The sequence below is a fragment of the Sturnira hondurensis genome, unplaced genomic scaffold (assembly GCF_014824575.4).
Source record: "Sturnira hondurensis isolate 20B ecotype Veracruz unplaced genomic scaffold, ASM1482457v3 Scaffold0006655, whole genome shotgun sequence".
In the NCBI taxonomy this organism is placed as follows: domain Eukaryota; kingdom Metazoa; phylum Chordata; class Mammalia; order Chiroptera; family Phyllostomidae; genus Sturnira; species Sturnira hondurensis.
This window is the reverse complement of record NW_028079286.1, coordinates 29,097-40,613: the sequence shown is the minus strand read 5'-3', so window position 1 is coordinate 40,613 and position 11,517 is coordinate 29,097.

Here is an 11,517-nt window from a genome sequence, read left to right as displayed (position 1 = left end):
TGCACTTCAGTGCTACCTGTGTGGGAGGGGCCAGAGAGGGAACAGTGCAGCTTGCCTGCTTGTCTCTAGCGTACTTTCCAACAGACTCTTGTGTAAGACTGGGAGTTTCTCCCACCACAGCAACCTCTGCAGTAGTCCACTGTCAGCTCTGAGTCTCAGTTTCTCCTTAAGTCAGCCCCTCCCTGCATCCTGCCTCCTCACCACAGCCAGACCCACCCCCACCGTCCACTGTCTCACCACAGTCTCTCTCCACCTGCTACCTTACTGGTCTGATTGTTCTGTTTGACTGTTTCTTTAATTTCGTGGTGTCGGAGTTCCATGCAGTTTGATTTTCTGGAACTTCTGCTTGTTTATTGATTATCGATTGGTTGTTTTCCTCCTTTTTGGTTGTGCGAGGAAGCAAAGGGTTTCTACCTACGCCTCCATCTTGGCTGTACTGAAACTTTTTAAAGGGGACAAGCCCTGACTGGTATGGCTCAGTGGGTTGAGCGTCGTCTCACAAAGCAAAGAGTCACCAGTTCCATTCCTACACTTGATCTTAGCCAAAAGGTCGAGAAGCGATACCAGTTCCATTCCTGATCAGGGCATGGGTTGCCAGCCCATCCCCCGATGGGGTGCGTGCAAGAGGCAACCAATGTTTCTCTCACACATAAGTGTTTCTCTCTGTCTCCTTCTCCCTCTTTTCTCCTCTCTCTAAAAAATAAAATATTTAAAAAAATAAAAAGGGGATGAACTCTCTGAGGAGGAGACTATACAATGAGTGGTTGGAGGACTGAAACTTGGAGAGAGCAAAGGTCTGGAGGAAAAGAAGAAGAAAGAAGAGTGTGTTCACGCAGGAACAAGGGTGTGCCGAATCCTGGGCAGGAGTGACGCAGCACTGCCTGCGGCTGAGTGAAGGAAAACTCAGGAGAGTCACCTGAAAACTCCTAGAACTCAAAGTTGGTCAGGGTGGTGGGCTTCAAAATAACAGCAATTGCTTGAAATAACCATTGGCTTTGCTCCAACTCTACCCTTTTAGAAAAAATAATGGACAAAAGGTGCCATTTGCAATGGCAAAAATAAGTATCTAGGGTCAAACTTTGAAAATGTGTGGTACATTTACAAATTTACAAAAACTGAAAGATTTTAATCATTGGAGACAGATATATGAAATATGATATGTGTCAGTGTCCTTCAATTTTATACAGTTAATAAAATTTCAAGCCAGCCCTGACCAGTGCGGCTCAGTTGATTGAACACTGTCCTACCAAGAGAAAGGTCACTGGTTCAATTCCCGGTCAGACCATTTGCCTGGGTTGTAGGTTCAAGTCCCTAGTTGGGATGCATATGAGAGTATCTCTGTTTCTCACCCTCTCTTTCTTCCTTCCATTCTCTTCTCTCTAAAAATAAATAAAATCTTTAAAACAATAAAAATTAAAATAAATCAATAAATTTTTTATTTATTGTATTTTTTCCATTACCATTTATTCCCCTTATTCCCCCTATCCCCAGCAGTCACCACACTGTTGTTGTCCATGTCCATGTGTTCTTTTTCCTTTTTGCTCAATCCCCCCACCCACTAACCCCCCCACCACTGCTAGCTGTCATCCTACTCTTCATCTGTGAGTCTGTTGCCATTTTCTTTGTGAGTTCAGTTTGTTTATTACATTCCACATATGAGTGAAATCATATGGTATTTATCTTTCTCCAACTCACTTATTTCACTTAGCATAATGTTCCCCAGGTCCATCCATACTGTTGCAAAGGGTAAAATTTTCTTCTTTCTTATGGCCAAGTAGTATTCCATTGTGTAACTGGGTCCCATAGTTGTTTTATCCACTCATCTATTGGACAGTTAGACTGCTTCCACATCTTGGCAATTGTAAGTAATGCTGCAGTGAACAAAGAGGTGCTTATGTTCTTTTGAATTATTGTTTTGGGCTCCTTTGTATATATTCCCAGAAGTGGGATAGCTGGGTCGAAAGGCAGATCCATTTTTAATTTTTTTAGGTAACTCCATAACTGATTTCCACCATGGCTATACCAGTCTGCATTCCCACCAACAGTGCAAAAGGGCTCCCTTTTCTCACCATCCTCACCAGCACTTGTTTGTTGATTTATCAATGGCAGCCATTCTGACAGGTGTGAGATAATATCTCATTGTGGTTTTAATTTGCATTTCTCTGATGATTAATAACATTAGCATCTTTTCATATGTCTATTGGGCATCTATATGAATACAATTTTTTAAAAACTTCAAGTCAAAATAAATTCCAAGCTGACCAATGAGATTAATGGTGGGGACACATAAAACAGGTATAGAAAAGAAAGGAGATAGTTTTTTAGGCACAATCCGAAAAACAGGAAAATAAAGAAAATGATCAATAGGTATGATTCTGAACTAGACTGATTCTTATGGCACAGCTCAGTCCTTTAAAATGTCCTCCTCAGTCCCGGATCTGAGATAAGGCCAATGCAATTCCCTCCCTTTTAGCTCAAGGTATTCCCATCTCCCATTCAAACAAATCATTGTAAATATTCATCAGCCATCTCCACAATCTCACTGTGGGGAAATCTACACCACAGATTCTCATATTCCACAAGCTCTCTCAAAGCCTTGTATTGGGTTGGCCAAAAAGTTTGTTCAGTTTTCTAGTACAATGGATCTTGTAGTGCTTAGTTTTCTTTAACTTCATTTTAGACAATTCTGTTAGATTGTATTGTGACAGCTGTCATATCACAGTGCATTTTTAAAAGATTATCAAAATTGGTGATTTTTTGTGAAGCCATTTTAACAGTAAACATAGAAGAAAATACTCAACATTTCGGCATATTATTTGTTATCATTTCAAGGAAGGTAAAAACACAACTGAAATGCAAAAAAAAAAAGAGATTTGTGCAATGTATGGAGAAAGTTCTATGACTAATTGAATGTGTCAAAATTGGTTTGTGAAGTGAAGGTTCTTGGTACCACTGACATTTTGGCCAAATCATTCTCTGCTGTGGGGCTGTCCTATGCATTAGAAGATGCTTAGCAGCACCCCCTGGCCTCTACCCACTAGAAGCCAATAGTGGGAGGTAGCCTACATACTCAAAATATCCAAATCAATAAGGTTATTGGTGAAAGTGAAAAAAATGTATTTTATTTTATGAAAAAAACCTAAATGGACTTTTTGGCCAGCCCAATAATGTATACAGCTAGTCCTCATCCCTGGCTGAGAAATGGGATGAAGAGAAAAGGATAACCCGGCCATAGCTGGTGCCGATCAGTCAAAAACCAAAATTCCACACCATGAGCGTGTTTGGGGCTGGGGTTGTTCTGGCCCTGGAGGTAGGAGCAAAAATGCACCCGACAAGAGCAGGGCAAAGGTAATAATAGCAAGTGTCTCTATTTGGGTGAATGTTTAAATGTTCTCTCGCTTGACTTTGCCTTGACATATTTTTGTTTGTTTGTTTGTTTGCTTAGATAGCTTCCATTGGTTCTCAAATGTTGGCATGCATTAGCCGGAGAGATTGTTAAAGATTGCTGAGTCCTGCCCCCACCGAGTTTCTAATTTAATTGGCCGAGAGTGGGACCTGAAGATTTGCACCTCGAACAAGTTTCCAGATCACGATGATTCCGTTGGTGTGGGAACCACTTCTCTGCGCTTTTGTGAGAGTGAGTGTGGACCTGACAGAAAGGCAAAAAGAAAGCTGTTGACTCTACTTTTAACAAAGAAATCCTTCGAGAGAAGCAGCTGGAGACCTAGACTACATAGTGGGTGGGCAAGACTGGCAGGGTCCCTGCAACAGAATTCCTTTCTTGTAAATGCTGTATGCTAAACCTTAGCAAAGTTACTAAATTCAGAACTTTGATAAATTCATTAAATGCTTCATTTGAGTCAAGGCTTTGCGTGTGTGTGCTTGTGTGGGTGTAGAACTGCATAGAGTCAAACCAGGAGGTAGAAACAAAAGCATGAGGCAGTAATGCCAGAAGTACACTGAGCTGGGGAAATATTTCCAGCTGCCCCAAGCAGAACCCAGGATAAATTTACTAGACTCTCTCTCCAAGGTCAGGATGTTCCCATCTCCTGACGCCTTACCTTAATTTGGATTTATCTTCTCTAGGCACTGAGTCCCCAATGTTTTTACCTACAACATTAATTCTTAATTTGTTCTGATTCTAAACACTAGAATTAGAAATTCTTAATCTGTAAAGAAATATATAAGTGCAAAAGATTACTCTCAAATTTAAAAGAATTAAAACTGTCCTGAATGTCAAACAACATTCCTAGTTTCTCTGTTTTATATGTTAGATTTTCTAGAGAGCTTCCCAAGGCAGCATACATGCCTGAAATTCTTCCATGGTGATTATAAACTGGGCCCTCTTTAAAGAGGCACACAGTGCCATCAGATCTGTTTCTTGACTCCTTACACATTGACGTGTGTAACATTAAAGTAACATCCTGTCGAGGACTAGTTCTGTGTCACAGAGCCAAACAAAGGATGGCTCCATTAAATTTCAACTCATTTTTAAATACTCGGCTTTCACATTGACTTCAAACCTATCACAAATGGAAGACTCCTCTTACAGTGAATAAGCATCAGCATATCGCATTTCCAAGGCAGGGGATAATTTATACTTTTAGATAAGGTTTACAAGAGCCATTACAACTTTCCATTCAGATAAACTAAAAGATTCAGGTAGCCTGTCTCCAAGATGGCCCCAGTGATCCTTGCTTCCTGGTGTTCACATATTTATTTGTATGTACAATGCCTTCCCACTCTGAGTCATGGATGGGCTGTATGTCAATAGAATAAGGCAGAAGTAACAGTGTGTGCTGCCAAGGCTAGGTTGTAAAAGACACTGCAGTGTACACTTCGTCTTAGTCTTCAATTACTCACTTCAGAGGAAGCCAGCAGTAAGGATAGTCAAGCATTCCTATAGGTGGTCCACGTGGCAAAGAACTAAGGCCTCTTCCCAATGGCCAACACTAACTCCCCAGCCAGTTGGCTGAGCCATCTCTGAAGCAGATAAATCAGCTCTAGCCAAGCCTTCAAATGACTGCAGCCTCGGCCAACACCCTAACTACAACCGCTGAGACCTATGGCAAAACTGGCCAACTAAGCCTTATCTCCAAATTCCTGACCTGCAGAAACCACAAGATAAAATGTATTTAGTCTCCTGAGTTTGGGGGGAATTTGTTATGCAGAAAATATGCAAAGGGAAAAGATCCATTCAAAGGGCAAGAATATGAAACATTCATTGATACTGTTTTAGATTATACATTGCATCTAATCTTAAAGTGACTGATACTGGTCAAGTTTTTATTTATATCAAAGAAGAATATCAACAATTATCTGAAAAGCTATTAATATACTTTTTTACAACCTGATATCCATGTGAAATTTTCTTTATATACTTCAACCAAAAAACAGATTGGTTGCAGAAACAGATATGAGAATCCAGCCATTTTCTATTAAGTCAGGCAGTTATTAGAATGTCAAAAATGGAGGAAAATGCCACTAATTTTGTTTTGGAAAATGTTTTTATATTAAATATGTAACATATAACAGGTTTATTAAGTGAATTAATACCTTTTAAATTATAAGTTTCAATTTCTATATTTTCAACAGATACCCCACATAGACAACTAGCTGTCGGGAGTCCTCAAAAATGTTAAGAGTATAGAGCAGCGATTTTCAACCAGTGGGCCACAGAATGTTTACAACATGCAATACCTGACTAGTAAGGTGCACCGACCTCTTTTTCCTTAGACTGTCATATGAAAAGATGACAACAGCCAACACAATAGCTGTCCTGTGTAAATGAATCAAAATTATATTTTTTGTCAGATAGGCAAAAAAATATATTTTTTGGTGTGCCACAGAATTTTCAGAATTAGCCTATATGTGCCATCAGATGAAAAAGGTTGAAAAATCATTGTATTAAATCAATGATATAGGAAGTAGTTCTCAAGTACTTAGTTAGCCCTATTATTATGTCAGGTAATACCAATTTTTGAGGAAGCTTAGATCTAAACTGATCATAAGTAGAGTTATAAATATGCATGTAAAGGTGTTAACTTTAATCTCCTGCTAATTATAAATATATATACTTGTATATAGCATATATATTTCAAGTTTTATTTACCATTAAAAACTAATAATACCTAGCTTATTGTGCTTTATAAAAACATGGATGATAAAAAAACATGGATAACACAAAACTAAGCAGTTCAGAATTACAATTAAAATTGCTTTCCATTGAAAAGTAATTGCACCTTCAGTAACTGAATGGTTAAACAAAGTGTAATACACATAGAAAATGGAATACTACACAGTAATAAAAAAACAAATGAATTATTGAAACATGCAACAATTTGGATTAATCTTATGGACATTATGCTGAGTAAAAAAAGCCAGTCTCAAAAGGCTACATATTGTATTGGGTTGGCCAAAAATTCAATTTAATTTTTTCTGTAAAATAAAAGACACATTTTTCATTATCACCAATAACTTTATTGATTTGGATATTTTGAATATGTCAGCTATCTCCTGTGTTGACTGTACAATGTTGATTGTTCTCAATTAATGTCTTGATTTGATCACTATCAACTTCAATTGGTCTATCCAACCAAGCGCTACTAGAGCCATATTACAGAAAAAAAAGGAATGAATTTTTTGGCCAACTCAATATGAGTCTATCTAGATAAAATCCACAAAATGATGAAGTGGCAGATATGGAGAACAGATGACCAAGTACCAGCATTTAGAAATGGTGGTGGAATGTTGGGTAGATACGACTAGCAAGGAGTAGCATGAAAAAGACTTTTGTGGTAAAGGAATAGTTCTGTATCTTCATTTCAGTGTTAGTTACATAAATCTACACATTTGATAAAATGGCATAGAACTATATACATACATTCTATCAATGTCAATTTTCTGTTTTTGATATTATAGTTCTATATAAGGTAGGACCATGGAAAACTGGGTGAAGAGTACATGGAACTCTGTGTATTATTTTTGCAATTTCCTGTGACTATAATTATTTTGAAATACAAAGTTAAGCCCTGACCAGTGTGGGTCAATTGTTCGGGCATTGTCCCACAAAACAAAAGGCTGCTACTTTGATTCCCAGTCAGAGCACATGTCTGAGTTGCGGGATGGTCCCTAGTTGAGGCACGTGAAAGAAGCAACCGATTGATGTTTTTCTCACACATCGATATTTCTCTCCCTGTCTTTCCCTCCCTTCCCCTTTCTCTAAAAGCAAATAAATAAAATCTTTTATTTTTTAAAACAAAGAGAAAAAAGGCAGAAGTAAAAACAGCAGTTGCATTTATTTTTTTTATTTTAAATATTTTATTTATTTTTAGAGAGAGGAGAGGGGAAGGGAAGAATTTATACCCTAAGAATTCCTGTGAACATACATCAAGAAACATGTATAAGAATGATCAGAGCATCAATGTGTATAGCAGCAAAATAAACATAGTAAGAAAAATAACCAAACACCCATCGGCAGGAAAATAACTTCTCAATGGGCAGGTTTCAGTTCAAATGTCACTTCCTTAGGCCTTCTGCAACCTCTATTTAAAACACACACATACACACACTCAGTCATTCTCTTCTTTCACATCAAGACACAGCAATCACTTATTATCTGAAATCAATGCACTTGTTTCAAGGTATATCTTCTCCCCTCCAGACAGTAATTTTCATGAAAAGAACATCGTGGCTCTTACTCATACCTCTAGGCCTTGGCACCTAGTAACACTGAAAATCAAAAGGAGAAAAAGAAATTAAAAGAGGGGGAAGGACCAGGTGGTTGAAGGAGGTCACTGAGCTCTCAGATGAAAGGGAGCCACGTCAGAGAACCTGCACACACAGAATGGAGCAACTCCACATGTGAAAGGTATGGTCATGGTTTGAGGAAGGACTGGAGAAAGACAACAAAAAGAAAAGATTTGGGGAGAAAACCTGGAGGATACTGAGATTCTGTAAAAGTGTTTCCCCTCCCATCCTGGCTGGTGTGGTTCAGTTGGCTGGAGAGTAATTCCCTGAACGGAAATGTCGCAGGGTTTGATTCCCAGTCAGGTAGCATACCCAGGTTGCAGGTTCAATCCCAGTAGAGACATGTACAAGACAACCAATCAATGTCTACCTCTCCTCTCCCTCCCTCTTTCTCTCTCCCCTTCTCCCTTCCTCTCTCTAAAGCAATGAAAAAAAAAGTGCCCTCAGGTGAAGATAAAAATACATAAAGTGTTTCTAGCTTAAGCTCTTGCTCCCACTACTGATAGGCTTCATCAGTTGGAGGCGGGGGTGGGGGGGAGGCTGCAGGGAATAAGATATTCCCATTGGAAGACAGTGGAAGACACTGGAAAATAATATTCACCTTAATTAAAATGTGTCTTACCATCAACTTTGCTTTTTCCATAAAATACAGGATGACAATTGTTATGGGCTCAATTGTATGCTACCGAAATTCATGTTGGAGTCGTAACCTCACCATCCCACCCCCCAGTGACTCAGAGTGTGACTGTACTTGGAGACAGGATGTTTAAGGAAGTAAACAGGGTAAAATGAAGTCATGTAGACAGGCCCTAATTCACTGTGACTAGTGTCCTTATTAAGAGATTAGGGCACAGACATGTACGCACACAGAGAAAAGATCATGTAAAAACACAGCAAGGATACAACCTTCTGCAAGCCAAGGCCAGACCTGTCAGAAAATAAATTTCTATTGTTTGGGTTTTTTTTTAAGAGTTCATTTATTTTTAGACAGGGGAAGGGAGGAAGATAGAGAGAGAAATATCAATGTGTGGTTGCTTCACATGCCCCACTACTGGGGATGTGGACCACAACCCAGGCATGTGCCCTGCCTGGGAATCGAACTGGCAACGCTTTAGTTTGCAGGCTGGCACTTAATCCACTGAGCCACACCAGCCAGGGCAAATTTCTATTGTTTAAACTACCCAGTCTATAATATTACGGCAGCCTTGGATTACTAATACACCAATCTAAATGAAAAGTACTTTGCCTAGAGTTGCTTCATTCTGAAGCAAAATTTTCCTGTGCTTCCCTAAGCCCCATAAACCAAAATTTATTAAGTAAAACCTTCCATACTAAAAATTAGTGACATTACTTTTTAGATATTATTTATTTACTTATTTTTAGAAAGGGAGTCGGGGACTTCCACCAAGATGGAGGCGTAGGTGGAAACACTGTGCCTTCTCTCACAACCAAGTCTGAATACAACAAATATTTGGTAAACAAAGATGCAGCCAGAGAACAGAAAATTGAACTATTCGCAAGTCCAACAACAACGAACCGAACCATTCAACCGGGACTGGTAAGAGGGGTGGAGCAGGGTCGGGCAGGAAAGATCCCCCAACCCCAGGCACACAGGCAGCCAGAGTCACAGCAGAGGGGGGAGGGGGGGCGGGCAGTGCAGACCCAGTGAGGGTGCCGGGCAGGCTGGCCACGGCCACACATTCACGCACAGATAAACCAGCAGAGCAGTGAGCAGCAAGATGGACCGCGCAGGCCCCAGCAGCAGACCCAGTGAGGGCGCAAATCGGCGGGTTGACCGAGGTCGCACTTACGCAAGCAGTGAGACGGACGCGCAGCCCCAGCAGCGGGAGGCGGCAGACTGAACCGCCATTGCTTTCCTTTGACCCCGCCCCCACATACAGCATCACAACCCAGCGACTGGGTTGCCCCACCCTCGTAAACACCTAGGGCTCCGCTCCTCTTACGTAACAGGCACGAACAGTCCAAAATATGGCTCAAGAACTCAAAGCCCCAGAACCAATAACTCTAAGCGACCGAGAAATAGCCAGCCTTTCAGATGCATAGTTCAAAACACTGGTGATCACGATGCTCGCAGAATCGGTTGATTTTAGCCACAAATTACAGGAACATGTGAAGGCTAAACTGATTGAAATGAAGGGAAATGTACAGGAAACCCACAGTGATGGAAAGGAAACTGGGACTCAAATCAAGGGAATGGACCAGAAGGAAGAAAGAACCAACCAAGCAGAAAAGAAGGAAGAAACAAGATTTCAAAAAAATGAGGAGAGGCTTAGGAACCTCCAGGACGTCTTTAAATGTTCCAACATCCGAATTATAGGGGTACCAGAAAGGGCAGAAGAACAGCCATGTGTGGAAAACTTATTTGAACAAATAATAAAGGAGAACTTCCCCAGTCTGGCGAAGGAAATAGACTTCCAGGAAATCCAGGCAGCTCAGAGAGTCCCAAAGAAGTTGGACCCAAGAAGGAACACACCAAGGCACATCATAATTACATTGCCCAAGATTAAAATGAAGGAGAGAATCCTAAAAGCAGCAAGAGATAAGGGGACAGTCACCTACAAAGGAGTTCCCATCAGACTGTCAGCGGATTTCTCAAAGGAGACCTTACAGGCAAGAAGGGGCTAGAAAGAAGTATTCTAAGTCATGAAATCCAAACACCTACAGCCGAGATTGCTCTATCCAGCAAAGTTTTCATTTAGAATGGAAGGACAGATAAAGTGCTTCTCAGGTAAGATCAAATTCAAGGAGTTCATCATCACCAAGCCCTTATTCTATGAAATGTTAAAGGGACTTATCTAAGAAAAAGAAGATGAAAAATATGAACAGTGAAAGGACAGCAAACTCACAGTTATTAACAACCACACCTAAAACAAAAGCAAACCAAGAGGACAGCTAGATCAGGAGTGGAACCATAGAAATGAAGAACACATGGAGGGTTAGCAACAGGGGAGTGGGAGGAGAAGGGGGGAGAAGGTACAGAAAATAGCATAGACAGTAGGTAGAAAATAGACAGGGGGAGGGCAAGAATAGTAGGGGAAATATAGAATCTAAAGAACTTGAGACATGTGGTCATAAACTAAAGGGGGAAAATGGGGGGGTGCAGGGTGGAGGGGAATAAAGGGGAGAATAGAACAACTGTAATGGTATAATCAATAAAATATTTTTTAAAAAATAAAATAAAGTAAAATAAAAAAGAAAGGAAGAGAAACATCAATGTGCGGTTGCCTCTCACATGTCCCTACTGGGGACCTGGCCTGCAACCCAGGCATGTGCCCTGACTGGGAATCAAATCAGCAACCCTGGTTTGCAGGCCTGCACTCAATCCAGTGAACCACACCAACCAGGGCAAATTTCTGTTGTTTTAGCTACCCAATCTGTGATCTTTTGCTATGCAAGCCCCTGGATAACTAATACCAATCTAAATGAAAAGTACATCACACCCCAGCTGGTGTGGCTCAGTGGACTGAGTACCAGCCTGTGAACCAAAGGGTCACCAGTTCAATTCCCAGTCAGGGCACATGCGTGGCTTGTGGGTTCAGTCCTTGATTGGGGTGTGTGTGGGAAGCAGCTGACTGATGTTTTTCTCCCTCTTTTTCTCCCTCCCTTCTCCTCTGGAATCAATAAAAGAAAAATTTACAGTCGACACAAGGGGCAGCAAGAAGACTTTAAAGTCTAAGGCTGGAGGGCGAGATTGCTCCTCCTCATTACAAACTTCTATTTCACTATGTTAATTCATTAAGTTTAATT